The 25,281-nt window shown below is 43.0% G+C and overlaps 2 long non-coding RNA genes across 3 annotated transcripts in view; one reads left to right on the top strand and one right to left on the bottom strand.

Annotated features, from left to right (window-relative positions):
• Positions 1–25,281, top strand: part of LOC308670312 — a 123,938-nt gene that overhangs the window by 55,865 nt on the left and 42,792 nt on the right. For both annotated transcript variants that reach the window (XR_014026988.1, XR_014026989.1), the window contains one exon: positions 24,397–24,533. This is a non-coding gene — a long non-coding RNA (uncharacterized lncRNA). The remainder of the gene's footprint in view (positions 1–24,396; positions 24,534–25,281) is intronic.
• LOC308670313 overlaps positions 1–25,281 on the bottom strand; it is a 605,733-nt gene that overhangs the window by 565,210 nt on the left and 15,242 nt on the right. The gene's annotated exons all lie outside the window — the stretch shown is intronic.

Raw genomic sequence — 25,281 nt, 5'->3', positions numbered from 1 at the left:
CCTTGGAAGAGTGAGGAAAATTCTCAGGGAGGACTCACACCCTGGACGGTATCTCTTTACTCTCCTACCATCGGGTAGGAGATACAGGAGTATAGCCAGCTGTACCAACAGGCTGAAGAACAGCTTTTATCCATGGGCTGTTAGACTCTTGAACGGGAAATAATTTTATAAACTTTATGCATGATTGACTTGCGAGGCTGGTGCTTTGTGCAATTAACTCACATGGTGTAATAAGATGGAGGGTTTGTGTCACTGTAAGTTGGGGGTGGGGGCACGAAGGGAGGCTCAGCCAATCTCAATCTATACTTGGTTGTACTTTGGCAATAAAGGTTCATTCATATTAGAGGGTGAGTGGCTGGGGAATTTGGGGAGTTAAAGTACACATGTCTTAAAAGTTTCCAAGGTTGGAAAACCCTTCTTTAAACATGTGACTTAAGGAGATTACGCCCTTCCTCATCTTTTAGAATATGATCAAACTAAGAATAATCTAACTTCGTTAAAAAGAAGAAAAAAATGGAAACTATTTTGGATTTTTATGGAGTCACATTGTGTAATGGAATGTTTGGATGACCTTGGGGGACTAAGGAAAGGGATGCCGCCTAGGAAACAATTAGACAAAAGAAGGGGGAGCCTCAAGGTTTAACAGTAAGAGGAAGAAACTTAGGAAGGATTTGCCCTTATTCATCAGACAGTTCAAAGTGAGGTCAGTTCAAAGTGACAGTGGAAAGTTTGTGCTTTCTGACTTGCAAGATAATGTAGCCTTACAGTAAAGTAGAATTAGCTTATCTAGTTGTACTTCCGGTCTGGAGGACTGGCACAGTGATCTTACTGAGCTGCTAAAATATAGATAGTATCTCCAGAGAATCTCATAGGCGTACACACTCACCCAGAAAAAAACAGACAAGAGAAGTTTAAAATCGGAAGATGCTGAGCAAAACATGAGACACCATGCCCAAGTTGCAGACCTGGCCTTTTGGAGGGAGCATGACTGTCTGCAGAGCCAACTTGGTGTTATGGTGGTTGTAATGTGTTGGCCTTACATGTTTAAATCACTTGCTTTGTGTCTAACTGTTTGCTTAATGGCTGACCTACTTTTGCATGTCATGTAAGGGTTGCTGGGCTGAGCTAGACTTGCTGTCTCCAGTCTGTTAAGTAGGCTTTGGGCGGGAAACTACTGCTTTAAATCTATTGGTCGCCGCCTAGAGGCCAACCATATAAATAGCTGCGCAGCAGCTATTAGCTTGCTTCTGTTATGTTCTGACTCTTCAATAAACTGTTGCTGTTCGTCTCACTGCAATGCCTGCAAGAACCGAATGCATAACATTGGTCATGAAATCTCAGGCCACTTCAGATCCTACCCTCAGAGGCGGCAACTGAAATCACTCAGCATCGTGGTTTGTTTATTCAAGCTTTATGGCACCCAAACCATCGTCACAGTGTTATGCCCAACCCCTAGGTTGGGCCCTAGGTCACTTACGTTAGCTTTATCAACAAAAGGGCAGGTCAGGGGATACGACAGCTGATGTAGCTTGCTTGTCCCCTTTTCACAGATTCACACAGAGCTCACCTCTGGCCTTCAGTGGAACAAAACTGATGCAAGAGCTAAAACCCAGGTTAGCCTATCTAGTCAGGGTATCTCCCTTTACTTAACCAAGGTTTCAGTAATACCCAGTTAAAATGGGACAAAGTTAGTGTGGCGTGACCTGTTAATGACAAATCCATGCTGATTTTTGGTAATTACCACATTGTTTCAAGGTCTTCGCAGAACTTGCTTCTCTTTTTATACTTCAACAAGCATTTATCACAGTTTCTCTGTTGGAAGTTTATTTAAATATTTGGAATGTACAGTATGTACCGTAAAGGCTTTATCTTTAATTTCCCATGTTGTTTTAACTGTAACATGTAATATGAACATTTCCAAGAAACACATTTTGATTAGCATATGACAATTATATTCTTGAGGTGTTTTTTTTATCTTTTCCACCTTTCTTTTCCATTAAAAAGTCAATTAATAAAAAGCCTTAGTCAACAATTACAAAAGTAAGGAAAACAAATTTGTTCAGAGTTCACTTTTCCCCCCAGGGATGCACATGTAATAATTGTATTTTAATTTCTTCCTTTCTTTTTAGTCTGAATCATATAAATCAAATATATCAAACAAAATGCAACTGTGTTGGGATAATCAAAGAAATGGTACTGACCATAGCAAACCAAGGTAGTAAAAAAAATTAGTTCAGGAAAGTAATTCTCTCATACTTGGATGCAGAGCTAGGAATTGTAAAACCTGTTGCTTGTGACTTCTGATCAGATGCTGAAAATACCACACGCGACCTTTCAAATGGAAATCTCAAGATCACTCTGAAAAGTGAAAAGTGTTGCATACTGGGGGTGGACACAAAGTTTGAATCAGCAGATTGCAGTAAGAAAACAGGGTCCTTCCTATTTTGTAAGATCATGAAAGGGGAAAGAAGCAAAATTTTTAGTCAGAATAAAAAAGCCCCACGTCATTGGAATGACTACATCAGTAGTTGGCAAAAGTTTTAGTTCCACTCTCTCCAGAATTAACCTGAAGCCTTACCAAGCTATCAAATCTGACCCAGAAATTACCAAACTCTTAAATCAGATTTAGACAATCGGCAAATTCAAAAACATTTTTTTTAAAAAAATCATTTTTGGGGGACTGCAAATATTGGGAGCATTTTGTTGCCATTATCTTATTTAGACAAAGTTGAGTGACCAAGTACGAGATATTTTACTATCAGTCCAAATAGCCAACTTGACTATGATACTAATCCCAATCATGCAGAGATTAGGCTCCAAGACAACCATAGGGTGGAATCAAAAGAATTAAAACAGGTGCATTGGTTGAGAAATCCACAAGACTTTTGTTCCCATTGGAAAGCATGTTTTTTTTTATGGCTAAGGGAATATTTATTGCCTGTTGGGATCAGCTGACTTATGCCTGAACATTCTACAGTATTTGTAGAAGAACTGCAATTACCCATTTTCTGGGTATGTATATCATATTGAGCTGTAAACAAACTAAATGGGCTTAGTTTGCATAAAACGTTAACGCACACAAACTCAAAAGTCCTAAAAAGATTACCAAGAACCAAAATCTAAAGGAACAGAGGAGCCTCTATGCTTGTGATCCAGTTACCTATGCCAGTTAAAAAAAAGAGGATCATAATCTTAGTATATGGTACCTACTGATATATTTGTCATTATAGTAAGGCTTGGTTGTTGTTTTTTGTTAACCATCATTTCTTGATAAGCCAGTTAGGGTTATACGTCATACTAGGCCATAAACACTCATGAGTCACTTTCATGTGAGATGGGTGGCTGTATAAATAAATAAATCATAGTTTATAACCAACATAGCAGCTGGGTTCCAACAACATGTTAAGCTATAACAATTTTATGTTTTTTGCTTTGTGAAATATGTGAACCCAGTGTGTAGCCATCTGGTATTTGCAGCTTGAGAGACAAAAATGAGTATAAAATAATAGGGCTGTGCGCTGAATTGCTTTGCTAGTTTGAGCAAATTGTGCTGATCTAAGTGCAATGCTGGGAAGATGCCTATAAAGCTGATGCTTACTGCTAGACTATTATGCACCAGCTTAACCTAGTAATTTTCTGGCTTTATTCTGAAATATTGTATAACTTTAGTTAAAGCACAGCTTGATAAATGACAGGAATGAGTATGGAAAGTGCCTGGAAGATAATTACTAGCGTAACCCTGATATTTCATTTGTTTACGTGGATATATAAATACATGCATTTATTGAGTGGCTCACCATTTTTGAGGTGGAATTAAGTTTAATTGCAATGAGCAGCCATACCAGGATGTAAGCTGGTATGAGCTTTACATGTGTGTTGTAAGAAGGCAAACAAAGGACATACATGTGCTATTTTACCTTGCGGATTTTCTATCAGTCTCAATCATGGGGTGGGGGAGGCAGGAGGAGGTGGAATCCAGTGTCCTTTAATCTGAAATACTCAAGTCTTTCCCAATACAACAAAAAGATTTCCCTTTAGGAGAACCTGCCTGCTTTGTCCATGAGTTATTTCCTTGGACTTCCCCCCCCCCTCAAAAAAAGGGACACAAGTCAGATCAATGACTCATCATGAAACCTCCCGAAGTCATTTCCCCTGATGATAAATAGTTTTTGTTCTACAAACACACTCTTAAAAACTAAACTTTCTAGGTGAAAGGAAAAGGGAAGAAAATTCACATGATTTTAAGCAATCAGAACACTCTTCACTGTGTCCTGTGTATTACAGCTGGAAGAAGAAAAATAATAAATGTAATGTTTATGTTGAAATTATTGTAACTCTTGCATTTTTGGGTTGACTTAATTTCATTATTAATTGGCCATGGGCCTGTCGAATGTAACTTTTGTATTTGTTGAATTGTCCCGCGGCGAGTTGCCCCCATAGATGGTGGCAGGTGGGGAGGGAGCTATCTAGTCCAGGGCTTTTCCACCAGTGGCACGGGTACCACCTGTGGTACATTGGCACCTGGCATGTGGTACGCGACCATCCTAGAGAAGTGGTAGCGGGAGAGGGGAATGAGCTGAACCGGTGGCAGCACCGCACAAGCCTGAGCGAGAGACGGCTGGAGCTGCAGGGCTGTCAGGACTCAGCGGAAGTGCCAGGATCAGTGCCACTCTCCAGCTGATCAGCGCTTCTTCGGGTGTAGATCAGTAATTCTCATTCTTGTATTCTCTTTGCAAAGTTGTAATAGCATGTGGATTGATTAAGCACCCCCCAAAAGGTTATGGGAAAGGGAAAGGGGAAGAGGGAGAGAAGAGGGAGAAGTAGGAAAGAGAAAGAACAGAACAGAATAACAGAGTTGGAAGGGACATTGGAGGTCTTCTAGTCCAGGGCTTTTCAACCAGTGGTACGGGTACCACCTGTGGTACATTAGCACCTGGCAGGTGGTACGCGGCCATCCTAGGAAAGTGGTAGCGGGGGAGGGGAATGAGCTGAACCGGTGGCAGCACCGCACAAACCTGAGCGAGAGACGGCTGGAGCTGCAGGGCTGTCAGGGCTCAGCGGAAGCGCCAGGATCAGCGCCAGGATCCAGCTGGAGCTCAGTACTGATCCTGGCGCTTTTGCTGAGCCCAGAAGAAGCGCCGATCAGCTGGAATGTTGCAGCATCTCCAGGGTTTTGTGATTTACATTCAGATGCTTGGCAACTGATTCATATTTATGACGGTCACAGTGTCCCAGGGTCATGTGAAGTGACCAAAACCTGCTGCCACCATCCAGCAGAGGGGGAGGGAATAAAACCAAACACCCCCCCCCACCCCATCCCCATTGCCAATCCTCCACAGAAATGCTCACAACAATGAAAACCTCGGACAGGAGGAAGAGCGCTGCCAGGCAGGCAGGCAGGTGTCTTGCTTAGCTGTGGCCTGGGGGGCACTTTTTTCAGTGCCATTGTAACTTCGAACAGTCACTAAGCGAACTGTTGTAAGTCGAGGACTACCTGTACTTCGTCACATTTTCCCCCCCTTTTTTTTTGGTCATCAAGTTTTTGACCCCTTGCTAGGCGACTGGTGGTACTCGGATGTCGGCATATCTTAAAAGGGGTACAACGGGAGTCTCTGATTGAGGACTATAATGTCTCCTGACTGAGCAGGAGGTTGGACTAGAAGACCTCCAATGTCCCTTCCAACTCTGTTATTCTGCTCTCAAATTATTAAAAACAACGAGGCTAGTTTATTCAACTGAAAATGTAACGGCACAGACAAGATGAGTGTACATTTCAAAGCAGTGTTAACAGGTAACTTAATTAGGAATACCTTCCCCCCCTTTTCACCTTAACTGTTCTTCTTTCCTTCTCAATCCTAGGCACTTATTCAGGAATGCAAAAGCCACTATTCTTCAGTGCAGCAGTTTTTAACGATAAACACATTATCCACCTGCCATTTCTTGTACATGATTGAGGGTGCCCTATAGTTTTGCTCGTACAACTCGTCTTCTTTACGTGCATCCCTCCTCGCACATCACGGAAAAAAAAACAGGGCAGCTTTTATCTGTTGCTATGAGCAGCCAGACAGTGAAAGGCTGTGCTGCAATTCCTTTACCCTTTTGTTCGCTATTATATTTTCTGTGTAGTGTACATAGCCTACAATCTTCTGGGTGTCTGTATAACAAGATGGTGCTTGGCCTGTTGCTGGCAAGTTTCCTAGCAAATTCAGCAGTGCCACGGACAAAAGCAGAGGCAGGAAACAGAATATTGGGCTTCAAATCTCTTAGAAATTAGGGATTACATGAGCCCAACTTCCTCCACTAAGTCAATTGAGATGGGATGCTAGAATATTAAATATGACTGATCTGGGTTTAAATCTCTGGGGCTTAATTAATCATGATTTCTCAGTCTAGCCTATGTTAAAATGATACCAGAAGATAAAAGGCGGTGAAGAAGCATCCTGCAACATTTGGATGAATTTGCAAAAGTCAACTTGGCTATTAGTTTAACAAATTGACGGGCTTTATTTGTAAAGCACGCTGAATGCTACAGTAATTAAATAGAAGGAATTCATATAAGATGCTAAGCCAGAAACGAGCAAAACGGCACGAACTGATATTAAAACCTAATTTAATACGTTGGTACATCAGCCATCAGAGTTAACGTGTGCCAACCCAGTCTTGTGAAATATTGCATATAAAAACAGTAAATAAAGGAGACAGATTGGAGAGAATTTTGTATGTGTGTGTACATATGAGTGATATCACATATGAAGACATCTCTGCAGAAACTGAACAAATCATTGGTGCAATTTGTGCTAGATCATGACATGTACTTGGGAAGGTTTACTCATTGCAGGCCTGTCCATTCATCTCCATCCTAGTTTTGTTCAGTCCACATTTTCTTCTAAAAATTATTAAGATAATAAAAAATAATAAAAGGCGGGATACTAAATAACTTAAAGGGACATACTTTCCCTGTTCAAAAAAGCAAGCCAAGATATCGGGGAAGTAAAAAAAAAAATAGTAAAAAAGAGTCACTTTCTCATGAAATGGGTGGCCATGTAAATATGATGGAGAAATAAATGATTTTTTTTTCTGGATGAAAAAAAATCTTTCAGTTCTCAGGATAGTTTCAGCAAACTCTCCTGGGGCAATTTCCTTATCAATCAGTTGGTTTTGCTCTGTTTCCCAAGCAGCCCTGCCCAGCCATCTGTTGAATTTCCTAATACCTTAAAGCAGGGGTGTCAAACTGCTGGACCACGGGCCAGATGCGTCATGCGGAAGCAATGCCCAACCCGCAGCTCCAGCAAGTGGAAAAAAACGTCGCGATACATCACGACACGTCACGTGACTGGGGCGAGTTTGACACCCCTGCCTTAGAGTATAGAAGGGAAATTAAAGACAATTCCTAGGTTCTCTTGCTATGTTACCTGGGACAGGGGACCATAACAAGAGGGAAGGGCAAAACACCATTCATTAATAGATGCTATCAAGATGTTGAGTTCCTAGCAAGGAGATCTGGCCTTGGTAATAAAGCTATCTACTCAGAAGTCATTGCAGAGACTAAAGATTTCCCTAATGGGTAGTAGGCATTCAACGAGAAGGGTGCCAGGCAGATTGCCTATTAGACTTGCTGGCTTGTCTGTCGGTTTTGCCGACAATGCCCAGATTTACAAAGCCAATTGAGAGTTGGGGACCGTACCAGTTTAAATCTTTGCTGTTTCTGGGTGCCAGCTTCCTATGGTTCAGTCTTCTCCATCTATCCGAGCCCCCCCAAAAAATCATATGTCGTGCATTCAGCTAGCCTCCTTGTACAAAAGAGGAAAAACTGCTAGGCTTGGAAGGTTTTGTAAGAAGAAAGGGCCATAGAACATCCTTCTCTGATTTTGGTGCCCTCCTGAGGTAAGCCAACGTGGCCTGTGCTGAGAGGAGAGTTGACAGCAGTGGAAATCCTAACAGAGCAGATCGGTTTGAAGCAACTGCCCTAAATCCATATTATTTTTTTTTCCTGTGACAATAATGACTTTGGGTTTCTTGCTGCTGAAAGCAAAATGAACGTTTGTTTTGCTAGCTTGGTGGGACCAGGTCTACGAAGCGTCAGGGTGAAGGAAATGTGTAGACCGAGGAATGGAAGATTATAGGTGTGTAGAGAATGCTCGGCAATATGCCACAGCAAACACGACAAACCCTTTGCCCTCCAGAAGATTGATTTCTTCTCCTTGAAAGCAGTCTCTCCAAATGCACCAACCGCTCGGGATCGTCCTCAAGTGACTGCACGAAGAAACTTAGGGGAAGCAGAAACGGAGAAACGGGTTAAACTGGAGGTTTTCAAGAAGAGACTGGACAACCATTTGTCCGGAATAGCATCGGATCTCCTTGCCGTGGACGCGGGGTTGGACTAGAAGACCTCCAAGGTCCCTTCCAACCCTCGTGATTCTATGTTCTATTTTATAAATCCTCTAGGAGGATTAAGATAAAGCAGGGGTGTCAAACTCAATTTCATTGAGGGCCGCATCAGCATTGCAGTTGCCCTCAGGGGGCCGGGTGGGTATGGCCAGGGTGAGCGTGGCCTACTGGGTGGGCGTGGCCAGCTCTACATCGTTGGCATCAAGGGTGCCTATGGGGGCCTGGGCAGGAGTGGGACAGATCTGAGGGTCTCTGGCAGGAGGAGGGTCTCTGGGCCAGGGCCAAGGCAGTGGGGGCCGTTCCCTCACTGTTTCCAGGATGGCTTCGCGGGCCGCGTGAAACCACTTCGCGGGCCAGATCCGGCCCCCAGGCCTTGTGTTTGACATGTCTGAGATAAAGGAAAAGAGGGGGAAAACCTCATTATATCACTTTCTGGCTGAATTTGGATTGCAGTGATTGGGGAGTGACTCTGGATGGAGATCTTTGCCAGCTAGAATGTCACGTTTCCGACGTATGGGCTTTTCAAGTGACTCTGAAGCATTGTTTACCTTAAAAGTCCTTTATTTAGCCTAATACACACCGGCAAATGCTTGCTCGAAGGAAGCTGGAATCTGAAATCTCCGCCCCCTTGCACAATATATTAAAACACAATTCTCCGCTTTTCTAATTTTGGCATTAAATCGTATTCTCCAATTAATTTAAAGAATCAGTTCCCTTCCGTTAGACAACCCGCCAAGTTCTTATCTTTTTTTAATGTCATATGGCCTTGAGGCACAATCTTCCTCCTCCCAGCCTTAACCCTATCTCTTAAAGCAGGGGTGTCAAACTCAATTTCATTGAGGGCCGCATCAGCATTGCGGTTGCCCTCAGGGGGCTGGCTGAGTGTGGCCTGGGTGGGCGTGGCCTACTGGGTGGGCGTGGCTAGAGTGCGTATGGCCTACTGGGTGGGCATGGCCAGCTCTACATCGTTGGCATCAAGGGTGCCTATGGGGGCCTGGGCAGGAGTGGGACAGATCTGAGGGTCTCTGGCAGGAGGAGGGTCTCTGGGCCAGGGCCAAGGCAGCGGGGGCTGTTCCCTCCCTGTTTCCAGGATGGTTTTCGCGGGCCACATGAAACCACTTCGCGGGCCGGATCCGGCCCCCGGGCCTTGTGTTTGACATGTCTGTCTTAAAGCAATACACAAGTTTAACATATGAAATAGCTGCTTCTTCATCTCTTGTCAAGCCAGAACATTCGATGTTAGCAGCGTTGACCTAGAAATTATTTCTAGTAAGATTTTTGTGGAAAATGTCAGGGTTGTCTTTTCTATTGAACTACATCTTCTCAGCCTCCAACGACTCCAACGCACTGAGTCGTCCGTAGGCCTGGCACGGAGGAGGCCAAACTGCAGGAGCAAACACACCATGAAGGGGCCTCACAACAAAACATCATCTTGTTGTAGCTGAAATGAATCATCTGAATGATTCTCAGTTTCCTGTAAGTCCCAGCAATCAGGCTTTAAAGAAAGTCCCATGGTAGTAGGGGAAAAAACAAAAAAACCCCACCCTTGTTCCAAGATTAGCATTTATATTTTTGAAGCCATCCTGTTATTGTATTTATTATTTTCTTGAAAGACAAGAATTTATCCTGTGTCCCATCAGGTTGTCTTCTGAGTGCTAGGAGAACAGGTGGCTTGTTGTATCCCAGAGACATTGGGTTTTTTTTTTGAAACGCCTTAGAAAAGCTGGGAAAACGGAGCCAGGGTGAAGTAGTTGATTGGAGCAGGACTTGTGGAACCTGTGCCCTTCCTGAAGCCGGAGCATTTGGGAGAGTTGTTACACCCTTGGGGTGGCCTCAGGATGCCCCTATGTATGGTCAGAGCAGAGTTTCCAAATCTGGAAAAACTTCATACGTATGGACTTCAACTCCCAGAATTCTCTGCTGTGGCCATCTTGGCTGGAGAATTTGGGGAGCTGAAAGTCATACATCTGCAAGTTGCAAAGACTGGGAAAAAAAAGATGTTGAGACTCTAGAAAGAGTACAGAGAAGAGCAACAAAGATGATTGGGGGACTGGAGGCTAAAACATATAGGGAACGGTTGCTGGAATTGGGTATGTCTAGTTTAACGAAGAGAAGGGTGAGGGGTGACATGATAGCAGTCTTCCAATATCTCAGGGGCTACCACAAAGAAGAGGGAGTCAAGCTATTCTCCAAAGCACCTGAAAGCAGGACAAGAAGCAACGGATGGAAACTAGTCAAGGAGAGAAGCAACCTAGAACTAAGGAGAAACTTCCTGACAGTGAGAACAATTAACCAGTGGAACAGCCTGCCTCCAGAAGCGGTGAAGGCTCCAACACTGGAAGTTTTTAAGAAGAGACTGGATGGCCATTTGTCTGAAATGGTATAGGGTTTCCTGCCTTAGCAGGGGGTTGGACTAGATGACCTCGAAGGTCCCTTCCGACATTATTATTATTATTATTATTATTATTATTATTATTATTATTATTATTATTATTATTAATTATTATTATTATTATTATTATTATTATTATTATTATTATTATTATTATTATTATTATTATTATTATTATTATTATTATTATTATTAAAAACACGGGATTAGAGTGAATTGGGCTAGTAATGGTGAATTGCTTTTGTGGACCCATTTTCTGTATCATAATTTAATCAAGGGTTATGGGAATACAATAGGACCAGGAAGATAAACTTTGCAGAGAATGTGGGCCAAAGATTTCTTGTGCCCCAACTCCTCTGTATTTTCGGCCCACATTGACAAAGACAATTGTCTTTCTGAAGCGTTATTAAGATAGGTTATTATTACTATACAGGTATGGCCACAATTGAGCCTAACATTTATGTTGTTAAATGAGAAATTTGTTAAGTGAGTTTTGCCCCATTTTACGACTTTTCTTCCCACATTTGTTAAGTGAACCAATGAAGTTGTTATAGTTACTAACATGGTTGTTAAGTGAATCTGGCTTCTCCATTGTCTTTGCTTGTCAGAAGTTTGCAAAAGGTGAACACGTGATCCCAGGACACTGCGACCATCATAAATATGAACCATTTGTCAAACATCCAAATGTAAATCATGTGACTGTGGGAGTGCTGCAATGGTCATAACTTTGAAAAATGGCCATAAGTCACTTTTTAAAAGTGCCATTGTAACTTCAAATGTACACCAAACAAACTGTTATAAGTTGAGGACAACCTGTGTCATCTTCATTGTCCATGAAATAAAATGAAAGATTTTAACTTCCTTTTCCTGAAAATATCTGCCTTTTGAGAGCTGAATTTCCTCTTCCCACAAGCTATTTTTTCATCTGTTTCCCGTCACATGCCAAGCCATTACATGGTTTGTTTGCTTTTTGCTTAGTGTGATGTGTGAAACTCAGCAGTTGTTAAACATTCACAAAGCCATAGCTCACCAAACAGTAGTTTAGGACAACGCTGTATTTGCAAGAAAGTTTAACGTCTGTTAGCTAAACCATGATTTAATCAAATAATCCAGTTTCCTGGGCTTGAATGATACATTAGGCCAGGGGTGTCAAACTGCCGGCCAGCGGGCAGGATGCGTCATCAGGAAACCGCACCCACCCCATAGCTCCGATACGTTGCACGACATCACGTTACATCGCGAGTTTGACATCTCTGCATTAGGCCATTAACTGTGCAGGCTAAGCTCACAGAACATACCAGATTAAAAAAAATATATTTTGTGGCCCAACATCCTATGTGATACTGCCCAGTTTTCAGATATGTTGGTGTACAGTCCCAAAGATGCTTATTCAAAAGGCAACTGGACTTCCGTTGTTTTTCCTGTAAGACCTTTTACTTCTCATCCAAAAGCTTCTGACAGAATGGTGGGGAATGGAAGGATTTATATTCCTTTTGCCGCCATATGGTCATTAGCACTCTCTCTCAGAGTCATTGAGGCCACTTGGAAAGTTTATCTGTGCTGAAGAAGAACTTTGAAGAAGCGTCTTGGATAAGAAGCAAAACATCTTCCAGAAAAAAGCCAAGGAAGTCCATTTGCCTTGTGAAAAAGCACCTTGGGCTAACCGTGACCTGGATGACTTGAGAATCTCCATAGACAATTGGCTGTGCAGATCTTCTGCACATTTCAGCCACTATTCATTCCATCATCATTATCTTACAGTCAGCCTACTTCTCTGCCTGCTCATTTTTAGCTCCCCCACCCCCTCCTTGTAACTTCATTTCATCAGGTAGCAACAACTGCCTGATAATTGCTTGGCTTCGGAAGCTAAGATGAGCCCTCAGATAGGAAAAATAGGAAATCCTGGCTGTAGGCTAGACTATGATGTTGAAAAACATCCTGGAAGGCGAGGGTAGCTCCTCTAAGAAAGGAAAATAATCTGAATCTGTCCATAAGTCTCAAGAGTTGAACTCAACTGAAGGCATCTTTATTGTTTTGTTACTGTGTCTTGATCCCAACGTGGAGAGAGGGGGCATAGGCTGAAAATTTGATAGAAACTATACTTTTAGATATTCGTTTGCTTAGCCCAGGGTTAGGCAACCTTGGCTCTTTTATGACTCATGGACTTCAACTCCCAGAATTCCTGAGCCAGCATGGCTCAGCATGGAAACCTCTCCCTTTCCCCTCAGCATGGCTGGCTCAGGAATTCTGGGAGTTGAAGTCCGCCAGTCATAAAAGAGCCAAGGTTGCCTACCCCTCTATGACTCTATGACTCGTGGACTTCAACTCCCAGAATTCCTGAGCCAGCATGGGGGAAACTTTGGCTCCTTCATGACTCATGGACTTTAATTCCCAGAATTCCTGTGCCAGCATGGGGGAAACTTTGGCCCCTTCATGACTCATGGACTTCAACTCCCAGAATTCCTGAGCCAACATGTCACCCCTCACCCTTCTCTTCATTAAACTACACAAACCCAATTCCAGCAACCGTTCCCTATATGTTTTAGCCTCCAGTCCCCCAATCATCTTTGTTGCTCTTCTCTGTACCCTTTCTAGAGTCTCAACATCTTTTTTACATTGTGATGACCAAAACTGGATGCAGTATTCCAGGTGTGGCTTTACCAAAGCATTGTAAAGTGGTATTAGTAATTTAATTTAATTTAATTTAATTTAATTTATTAATATTTCTATACCGCCCTTCTCCCGAAGGACTCAGGGCGGTGTACAGGGCAAGAATAAAACACAGAGTTACAAAAATTAAAAGATAATTAAATACATGCCCATAAAAACAGTTGGTACATTAATAAAAACCCCAATAAAATGATAGTAAAAAACCCCACCAATCCCCCCTCAGGCCAGGCCGGCTTGTTCGAACAGGTATGTTTTCAGATCGCGGCGAAAGGAGCGAAGATCGGGCGCCGTCCGGAGCTCAACCGGTAACTGGTTCCATAGCTCCGGGGCGCCCACAGAGAAAGATCTCCCCCTGGGGGCCACCAGACAACATTCTCTGACCGGTGGCACCCTGAGGAGTCCCTCTCTGTGGGAACGCACAGGGCGGAGGGAAGTTGACGCCGGCAGCAGGTGTTCCCTAAGGTACTCCGGACCCCTGCCATGTAGGGCTTTAAACACCATTACTAGTACCTTGAATCTCACCCGGAAGACAACTGGCAACCAATGCAGCTCACGGAGCAGAGGTGTGACATGGGAGTATCGGGAAACTCCCAACACAACTCTCGCGGCTGCATTCTGTGCCAGTTGGAGCTTCCGGGTGGTCCTCAAGGGCAGCCCCATGTAGAGAACATCACTTGATCTTGATTCTATCCCTCTGTTAATGCAGTCTAGCACTGTGTTGGCTTTTTTGGCAGCTGCAGCACACTGCTGGCTCATACTTAAGTGATTGTCCACTAGGACTCCGAGATCCCTCTCACAGTTGCTACTATCGAGCAAGGTACCACCTATACTATACCTGTGCATTTGATTTTTCCTGCCTAAATGCAGAACCTTACTTTTTTCACAATTGAATTTCATTTTGTTAGATAGTGCCCAGTGTTCGAGTCTTTTTTTTTTAATCCCATTTATATCCCGCCCTTCTCCGAAGACTCAGGGCGGCTTACAATCTAAGCACAAATCAATGTGCTTGTCTGTCCAGTCTGTCCAGATCCTCCTGTATCTTAAGCCTATCTTCTGGAGTATTGGCTATTCCTGCCAGCTTGGAAGTCCACGAGTCATAAAAGAGCCAAGGTTGCCTACCCCTGGCTTAGGCTGTCACATTAAGTCTCTGAAGTAGGACTAGCTAGTCTGACTGACTATAAAAATAGTTGTAACCAGTCTTTTAGTATAGTAGAAAGAAAATACAGGTATTTCTCAACTTACGAGTACAGTTGAGCCCAAAATTTCTGTTGCTAAGCAAGACAGTTGTTAAGTGAGTTTTGCCATATCTTTATGACCTTTCTTGCCACACTTGTGAAGTGAATCATTGCAACTGGTAAGTTAGTAACACAGTTATTAAGGGAATCTGGCTTCTTCATTGACTTTGCTTGCCAGAAGGTCATAAAAGGGGATTACATGAACCCTGAGACACCGCAACCATCATAGATACATGCCAGTTGCTAAGGGCCAAATTTGGATCATGTGACCGCGGGAATGCCGCAACAGTCGTACGTGTAAAAAAAATTACCATTAATTGCTTTTTTCAGTGCTGCTGTAAAGTTTGAATGGTCACTAAACAAATGGTTTTAAGTTGAGGACAACCTGTGGTACATTCTCCGTTTTCTTAAAAATAAAAACGTTGCCACGAAAGACAATGGAGACAAAATGGCTGTACTTTGGGGGTGTGAAGACTGTCCCTGGAACAGTCTCCAGGACCACAAGACAAAATTGTTTTCAGCCTAATTTCATTCAGATTTATTGCCTATGTGGCACTTTACACTCGAGACAATGAAAGCCTTTATTAGCAAGTCGAAAACAGAACAGGAAAAAATAAGCAGCAAAAAACAACAACGTGATATAACAATGAATGCCATCTACTTTCCAGATTTAATGCACAATGTTAAGAACGACAGAGTTGGAAGGGACCTTAGAGATCTTCTAGTCCAACCCCCTTGCTCAAGCAGGAAACTCTATCATTTCAGAGAAATGGTTGTCCAGTCTCTTCTTTAAAAACCTCCAGTATTTGAGCACCCACAACTTCTGGAGTGAAACTATTCCACTGATGAATTGTTCTCACTGTCGGGAAATTTTTCCTTCATTCTGGGTTGGTTGTCTCCTCGATTAGTTTCCATCTGTTGCTTCTTGTTCTGCCTTAGATGGTTTGGGAGAAGAGTTCAACCGCTCGTCTTCGTAGGAGACCCTCAAATATTGGAAGACTGCTATCATGTCACCCCTAGTCCTTCTTTTCACTAGACAAAGAGATACCCGATTCCTGCAGCCGTTCTTCATTTACAGCCTCCTGGCACCAATCATCTTTTTTTTTTGTTCTTCTCTGAATCCTAACTGATAAACCATAGTAGCCAAAACCTTTCAAATAATTTCTGGAAATCAGAAATCCCTGCCTCAGTCTGTTTGCTCCCTTAGAACAGTATCTGTTTAGCTCAGGAGAGAGGAAGAAAGGAAGAAAAAAAAAACGAACGGAGAAGGGATGTTTCTGCTTTAACATGCTTCAGGGGGAATCCTGGAACATAGTATTTGTGGCGTGCTAAAACGATTTGTAAGGCTGAAAAAAAACAACTCTGGTTGCTCATCTATAACGCTAACATCCTCTTGTATTAGTTCAGGGCCAGTTAGGCGAAAATGAGGATTTATCTTTGCAGCAGGTGTGAGTGAAACAGCTATTTGTACCGCTACTCATGCTCTTAGTCAATGAGGTTGGCATGGACTTCAGCTGACTAATACAGATACAGTATGAATGTGTGACCCTTCTGTACATTCCAGTTTTATGGGTTGTGGGCTGGAGATCGGCGGCCTTTTTTGGTGTTTCTTTTGCCCTTCTCTCCCCCCCCTTCTGAGTCAAGTACAACAATCTCCTCTAACTTTCATCTATGTTTTTTTTTTAAAAGGTTGAGTAGTGATACCTCATGGTTTGAGACCTACAAAACTTGATTAGACTTTTTCCAGATTTAGGCATTCCCTTCCCAGTCTGTGGCATTTTTCCAAAGTGAACTTTTAAAACATTGCTTAGGTATAGTTTTCTCTCTTTTCCCCTCCCGTGTGTCAAAGCAACTCAAACTGAATGTGAATTTATGAGAGACGCTGGGGTTTCTGAGATTTTCGATTTGGTTCCTGCTGCTGCCACTGTTTGTTCATGGACTTGTGGAGAACTTACAGCCATGGTTTAAATTCTGCATTTAGTTGGGCCAGGCTGGACGGTGAAATGCCTGTCACAATTTCCTGGTTTTCTTCTTTGTTGCTGTTCACCCAAGAAAGAAGCTGCTTTTAATGGTTTTGGAGTGCCAGGATAATGATGGATGGATAGATGCCAGAACCTTTGCTTGCAAAGTAAAGGTTAAACTAAGCTTTGGGTAATACACAAATTTGGCTTCTGTCCCTTTTAATTGATTTGATTAAGTCTGTTACGTGATATATAGAGAGATGCGTATGCATGTATGAATGTGCAGACACATGGAGATCAGCTTGCTATTCTGAAAAGAGCATTTGACCCCATTGTTGTTGTTGTTAGCTGCGAAGTCGTGTCCAATCCATCGCGACCCCATGGACATCATTCCTCCAGGCCTTCCTGTCCTCTACCATCTTCTGGAGTCCATTTAAGCTCATGCCTACTGCTTCAGTGACTCCATCCAGCCACCTCATTCTCTGTCGTCCCCTTCTTCTCTTGCCCTCCACCTTTCCCAGCATTAGGATCTTCTCCAGTGGGTCCTTCCTTCTCATTAGGTGGCCAAAGGATTTGAGTTTCCACTTCAGGATCTGGCCTTATAAAGAGCAGTCAGGGTTGATCTCCTCTAGGACTGACCGGTTTGATCGCCTTGCAGTCCGAGGGACTTGCAGGAGTCTTCTCCAGCATCGTAGTTCAAAGGCCTCGATTCTTTGGCGCTCAGCCTTTCTTATGGTCCAACTTTCACAGCCACACATTGCAACTGGGAAGACCATAGCCTTGACTATACGCACTTTTGTTGGCAGGGTGATGTCTCTGCTTTTTAGTGTGCTGTCTAGATTTGCCATGGCTTTCCTCCTGAGGAGCAAGCGTCTTTTAATTTCTTGGCTACAGTCCCCATCTGCGGTGATCTTGGAGCCCAGGAAAATAAAATCTGTCACTACCTCCATTTCTTCCCCATCTATTTGCCAGGAATTGAGAGGGCTGGATGCCATGATCTTGGTTTGACCCCATTAAAGATGAACAAATTGTAGATATGGTTTTCAGGAACTTTCTTACAAGAATCAAGATACAGGTGTTACACTAGTACAGGGGTGTCAAACTCTCAACATCATGGGACGTGTCGTGATGTATCGCGACTTTTTTTTGCCATTGCCAGCAATGGGATGGGTGCGGTTTCGCTATGATGCATCCGGCCTGTGGGCCGGCAGTTTGACACCCCTGCACTAGTAGTATTCTTTGATAACAGTTCTGTGTTGAATCGCAGATACCTCTCACAAACAGATGAGCCTACGAGAATCTTTAAATCTTTAATCTTTGAATGCCAAGGAATTGTTTTCCTATTTCAGTTTCTCCCATTCTTGGTTAATATTGTTGACTTTAGCAAAAAAAACACTAAACATAAAAAACGCAGGATGGCATAACCAATTTATTTATTGCTTGCTTTCAGATTTATATCTTGCTTTTCCTTTAAAGATAATAAGAGAGCTTACATGGGATCAGTCTCCCATTATTTCATTCCCATAGCACCGTGGTGGCGAACGTATGGCACACGTCCCACAGGTGGCACACAGAGCCCTCTCTGTGGGCACGCGTGCCGTCGCCCCAGTCCTAGGCCTTCAGCTGGATTTTATAAAACCTTTTCGCTTTAGGCCTCCGCCGCCGTGTGCAAAAAAAAAAAGTTCAACCAATCAATCAATTTCAACTTCTCACGGGAAAAAAAAGATCTCGCAAAGTTGGAATTGATTGAACTTTTTAGTCCCGCCCAGTGCCGTTACCACCACGGCCACGCCCACCCAATGGGCCACGCCCACCCAATGGGCCACGCCCACCCAATGGGCCACGCCCACCCAATGGGCCACGCCCACCCGGCACCCGATGATACATAAATGGGTTTTGGGTTTCAGTTTGGGCACACTCGGTCTCTAAAAAGGTTCGCCAGCACTGCCATAGCAGGAAGACTCACCTAAGAGGAAAGGGCTGGATCTCATCCAATCATTTGATGGCGGTACAGGGTTTTCTGTACTTATTTGTCTGCTGCCACCTAGGAAAGAGGATCAATTCAAGAACCAGCTGAAATGTGTGAGTGCAGCTTATAGATGCATTGATTATGTTCAATCTGCCACTCCTTATTTGCACACAAGGAGATGTTGGAGTCAGATTGGGCCAACTTGTCACGGATGTGTATCCCCCCCTGCAGTCCTGTATGCATATTAGAACTTCTTTGCATCCTCAACCCAATGTTTTGAGGCGATTTTTATCCTTTATGAAGCAATCTAAGGAGACCGACCTTGATTTCCAAAGGGGCATGCCCTTATCGTCAGTCTGTCACTGCAGTTACTGTTCGTTCAGTTATCCAATTGATAGTTTTTATGATCCAAGGCACGTGTCATGATTCAATCAATCAATCAGAATAGAGCAGGAAGGGACTTTGGAGGTCTTCTAGTTTAACCCCCTGCTCAAGTAGGAGACTGTACCATTTCAGACAAATGGCTGTCTAGCCTCTTCTTACTAACCTCCAGTGTTGGAGCACCCACAACTTCTGGTGGCAAGCTGTACCACTGGTTAATTGTCCTCACGGTCAAGGAAGTTTCCTCCTTAATTCCAGGTTGCATCTCTCCTTGATTAGTTTCCATCCGTTGTTTCTTGTCTTGCCCTCTGGTGCTTTGGGAAATAAGTTGATCTCCTCTTTTTTGTGGCAGCCCCTCAAATACTGGAACGCTGTTATCATGTCATCCCCTAGTCCTTCTTTTCTCTACACTGGCCATACCCAATTCCGGCAACCTTTCTTTTTTTTATTGAAAAGTTTTACAGTACATTTTTTAAAAGACAAAACCCCTCCCAACCCCCTCCCCTCTCCCCAAACCTCCCCAACTCTTCCCTCCCCTCCCCCTCCCCCCTCCCCGACTTCCCAGAGCTCAATACAGGGTATAAAAATACAAACAATCATAATCTACCATATGCAAACAACAATAAAATATTAAGGTCTATCGCACTTTAACTCTTATTAAAGTAACTACAAGTAATTTATATATCACATCAATACTTATTCAAATGCTAGGTGAAACTTTATAGTCCCATATTTATTCTCGATGTAATCAATCCATCTTCTCCACTCCACAATGTATCTCTGTTGCGACTGGTTTTTCAAGTACGCCGAGATCTTTGCCATTTCCGCCAAATTGGAAACTTTCAAAGTCCACTCTTCTATAGTCGGCAGTTCCTTCTTCTTCCAATATTGCGCTACTAAAAGTCTCGCTGCCGTAATTAAATTCAACATCAACTTAGTGTCCTCAACAGTAGTATCTGTAATCGGCAACCTTTCTTCATGTGTTTTTGTCTGCAGGCCTTTAATCATCTTAGTTGCTCTTCTTTGCACTTTTTCCCAAAGACTCAGCATTTATTTATTTATTTATTTTGTAATGTGATGACCAAAACTGGCTGCAGGATTCCAGGTGTGGCCTTACTAAGACTTTATCAAGCATGACTAATACTTTACGTGATTTTGATTGTATGCCTGGGTTTATACAACCCAGGATTGTGTTAGCTTTTTTTTGGCCGCTGCTGTACACTGCTAGCTCGGGTTTAAGTGATCGTCCACTAGGACTCCGAGGTCCCTCTCTCACAGTGGCTGTTTTTGAGCCAGGTTTCGCCTGCTCCGTGCTTGTGCCTTTGGTTTTTTCCTGCCTAGGGGTAAAACCTTGCTTTTCTCCATGTTCAAATTCATTTGGTTGGATTTAGGGCCCCATGGTTCAAGTCTGTCAAGATCTTTTTGGATCCCAAGCTTGTCTTCTGGGATGTTGGCTGTTCCTGCCAGCTTAGTGTCATCTGCAAATTTGATGAGTTCCCCTTCGATTCCTTCCTCTGAAATTCGAGAAAAGCTGAAGAACTTTCATTCTGTAGTTTAACAAATTCTGAAAGGAGTTAATTTTACCACCGCGCTACCAGTAGCTTATTATACTCTGTCCAATTATTTTTCTCGGCACGCACAAGAAAGGATCTCGTTTCCCCCTTTTTTTAAAAATGTGCACGTAAGAGAGAATATTTTTGTCTTTCCGTTTTCCACCCACCCTAACTAACCCTGCGTAGTGTTCAAGTCAGATGATAGCAAACTGGATTTATTGATCATATTTACCTGCTGTTGATTATGTTTTTGTGGGTTTTTACCACAATTGTGCATTTGTTGCTTTTATTTGTATTTTTCTCTCTTGGTTATTTTTAAATGGTCGCGAACTACCCAGAATCACATAGGAACGAGATGATGGAAAGCTATATAAATGGAACGATTAAACAAATAAAACAGGCTGCAGAATGAGATCGAGTCGAAAATGGCTTCTGGCATGATACTTTTACAAATCAGCCACTTTTGTTTTTCTTGTCTTTTTTTTCCTCTTCGCTTCCCCTGCTGTCTTGCTTTTCTTTTCTTTTCTTTCTTTCTTTTTTTTGGGGGTGGTGGTGGTCTATGGAATTTTCCTGGGCTTCGGGCATTGCCAGGATCTTGCATTTGTCAGAAGCAACATTGCACGAGAGCCCGAACAAGCTACTCGTTGCAAAACATGTGCTGCGTGCTGCTGACTAATTTCCTTCGGTGTATAATTGAGGGCTGACTCAAAACTCAGATTTGGCCAACCTCCTTGCAGTGCTGGGCAAAGTTGAGCTTGGCTTGGGAGTTAACCATCAAAGCAAGCAAGAGGAAAGCCCCCAGTGTCCCATTTATAATGCAAGACCGGGTTTAGACGGAGAGGAAATAGTGCTCCACAATTCTCTGCATGGCTTGGATGAGTCAGGGGGATGTGCTTTTGGAGGGGCACGTGGCCACCTTTGTATGCTAATAGGAGGCGAGGTCTCTTGCTGGGAATTGACATTTCCCTCTATTCTTAGTGAATGGTTTCAAGATTGAGAGAGCTAAGTTTCTTGCTTGCTATGAATAGTACAGTACAGGCGATGGGTCTCATCTGGCAGGCAAGTTTTCTAGATTTGTTTTTTGTTTTTTAGTCACCTAAGAAGGAAACTTTCCCCAAAGAAAAATGAAAGTGCTCTATGTCACACCTTATTTCTCTTGCCCTCGTCTTTCTGTGACCTTTTGAATTCTTTCCTTGCCTTTTTTTTGATCTCTCTCTCTCTGTCTCTCTGTCTCTCTCTCTCTGTCTCTCTCTCTGTCTCTCTGTCTCTCTGTCTCTCTGTCTCTCGTCCTCTCTCTTTCCATCAAATAACTTTGGAAGTCAGGATAGAATATTTCTCTCTCTCTCTCTCTCTCTCTCTCTCTCTCTCTCTCTCTCTCTCTCTCTCTTTCTCTGTCTCTCTCGTCCTCTCTCTCTCTTTCCATCAAATAACTTTGGAAGTCAGAATAGAATATTTCAGCCTGCAGATGGACTAGTACGTAGGCTCCTTGGAGGCACACAGAAATGGACCATGTTTTCTAAAGAAGAAGATAACCAGGAGCGTTCCTTCCCCGTTTTGGGCGGGGTAATGTTGGCTTGCGGAATCAATGGATTGCTCAGGGAAACCAAGATTGAAACCCGGAACCATTGCTGTACGTGAGTGTTTTGAACCACGTGGCTGGTTAATCCTATACTTTCCTTTTTTTTTTTTGCTTCTTTACCCGGTAACGTGTTTCTAAATTTACGTTTGCCTGTCGATGCAAAGGACTGGGGCTGCGGTCCATTGGCAGAACATACTTTACCTTCACTACCGTATGTCTCAGGTTTGATCTCTAGTTAAAAGGATTAGAGACAGGAGCTTTTTTTTTTTTGCTGGTTGGAATACAGATATGGGCTACAAACACTTGCTGTCTGGCTAGTATCAGCTGAATGACTGAAAGCATTATTTGATCCACTTAATGTTGTCCGTGAGTAACTTGGCTTGGTCTCAATCAGGCACTGAGTCTCAGCATGGTGATATATATATCTCCTTCCTGAATAACAGAAAAACAGTTAGAAGGGACCTTGGAGGTCTTCTAGTCCAACCCCCAGTTCAGGCAGAAAACGCTATACCATTTTAGACAAATGTTGTCCAGTCTCTTCTTAAAAACCTCCGGTGCTGCAGCACTTACAACTTCTGGAAGCAAGCCACTCCACTGATTCTCCACTGATTCTCCACTGATTCTCGCTGTCAGAAAATTTGTCCTTAGTTCTAGGTTGGTTTTCTCCTTGCTTAGTTTCCATTCATGACTTCTTGTTCTGCCTGCAGGGTGCTTTGGAAAATTGGTTGACTACCTCTTCTTTGGGGCAGCCCCTTAGATGTTGGAACACAGTTATCATGTCACCCCTAGTCCTTCTCTTCATTAAACTGGACATACCCAATTCCTGCAACCATTCTGCGTATGTTTTAGCCTCCAGTCCCCCGATCATCTTCGTTGCTCTTTTTTGCACTCAACACTCCGCCACCTTGCTTTTTTTTTTGAAGTCCACCATGGGCCAAGTTGCCTCTGGGGGATTCAGCTCTAAAACTCAAGCTTGACTTTGGGTCTGTCATCAACCTGTTGCTTTTCCCTCAGCCTTCGTGTTCTAACTGTTTGGCGGGGATTATAGTGTATGAAAGGAAAAAATAAATAAATTCAGAATTTAGAGCACATGGCAAATGAAAAAGAACAAAAAAATCTGTATGGATATTCAGTGATACTTTAGACTTTTGGAATCTACTGCCTTCTGGATCTGTTAGATACAAGTTCCATCATCCACACCTGTTCGGGAGTACAATATGTAGTTTTAAGGAAATAAGAATTTTTCCGCTTGACTGAGAGAAGAGACTGGACAGCCATTTGTCTGAAATGGTATAGGGTTTCCTGCCTTAGCAGGGGGTTGGACTAGATGACCTCCAAGGTCCCTTCCAACTTATTATTATTATTATTATTATAGTTGTTCACATAGTTCTGTTTTACAGTTCTGAAAGCTTTCAGGTAGACCAAATAGGTAACCACACTCTTTCTCTGAGATTTCTCTCGCGTCTGTTCCGCCCACGAGACTTCTTTGTTGCTTCCATTGAACTCAGAAGGATCTAGCCCTCTACAACTTTGCGTCAAATGATTACATTATTAAAATGTACAGATGTAGACAGGGTATGTATTGGACCAGGAGAGACTAGGGTTATTGTAATAATCGTTAAAGGGAATACGGTTCTTGGATTGACTGGGGACTTAAAGGATTTTCCTGTGTGAGTAGGTGTGGAATTGAGAACCTGTTATGAAACTAGATTCAAGGCAGCTTCTTGCATCACAGATTGGCAAGAAAGGATAGGGACGCAGTTTAAGCAGCCTCATTATGTTACAGCTAGGAGTACTGTATGTGCTAAGTTCTGCAATTTGTACAGTACAAACAGTTCATACCAGAGTTATTATATATATATATATATATATCTTCTTCCCCACTCTGCTTCTGGGGACGAAGATGGAGTGTACCTGTGCTTGGAAAAGGGGAATAACAACGAGAATATATTTTCACTAAAAATGAAATGAAATGGCTCTTTCATAACCTTTTTTTGTACCGACCCCGGGAGTGGCATCCACAGCAAATGCTAGTTCTCAAGAGCTTGTGGGTCTTCTCACGGCATTGCTGAACTGCCATCAATACTAAGGAGACGACTCTTCCCTTGGAGGGGAAAAGTGGACCAAACACGCTCCCTCCAAAAAAAATATATTTTGGGAGAATTTCTTAATTGTTGCTCTCCTGACTCAGATAGCAGAATGAATTGGAAATGGAAGCTTCATTGGTGTGGTTTTTTTTTTTCTTTCTTCCTTTTCATTTGCCTGCAGCTGATTCAGGAGCCGTCCAGCAGCAAACGAAAGAAAGCTGCAACGTTCCTGACTGCCAATGGATTTGATGCTTGGGATGACTTTTAACTCCCGCCTTGTTGAGGACTATATGAGATTTTGGTAGCTGAACCTCAGTGGTAAGTTCAATACGGTCTTTTTTAAAATCCTTTATTACAGGGGCTCTCAACCTGTGGTCCGCGGACCCTGGGCCGGGGTGGGGGTGGGGGTGGTGGAGTCGTCACAGGGGGTCTGCGAAGGCTTGAAGAAATGTGATGATTTAAATCTTAAGTCTTGGTGGTCCATGGCCACAAAAGTTATTTAAAGGGGGCGGGGTCCATGGCGAAGAACAGGTTGAGAACCACTGCTTTATTGTATTACGTTTTTAACATGTTTCACTATCCAGGCCATTTTATTACTATTCCCATTTTAGAGCTAAAAGAACTGAGGGTGTGTGTAGGATCACGCCCAACTGACATTCACCTTCTCAGCCAAGTTGGAGGAGAGGTACTCCAAGCCCAGTTTGGGTAAAAATAGGTACTAGTGTAGAAAGCCCTCGGCAAATCGTTCTTAATTCACCTTATCCCATGATCCACCTTTAGGCTGATTGGCTCTTTCTCATTCCATCTAAAATAGGAAATTGTTTCTCGTGTATCTCTTGGAACCATTATAGTGTGATATGATTAGGGATGTTTACTATCTTTTGTAAATATATATTTATCAAAAATGTATAACTGTCTTAATTCACAAAAGGCAACTCTGGGGTAGTACACAATCCTCATAGGTTACTACTTGCCTTCGTAACCCCATCTGTATTTTCTTTCCTGTATCACATATGGACAAGTGCGGGGCGGGGGGGGGATGCTAAAAGATGGTGGCTACCGGTAG

This window comes from Vipera berus, assembly GCF_964194415.1.
Source record: "Vipera berus genome assembly, chromosome: 6".
NCBI classification, from domain to species: domain Eukaryota; kingdom Metazoa; phylum Chordata; class Lepidosauria; order Squamata; family Viperidae; genus Vipera; species Vipera berus.
Note: the sequence above shows the minus strand (reverse complement) of the source record. Positions and strands in the feature narration are given on the sequence as shown.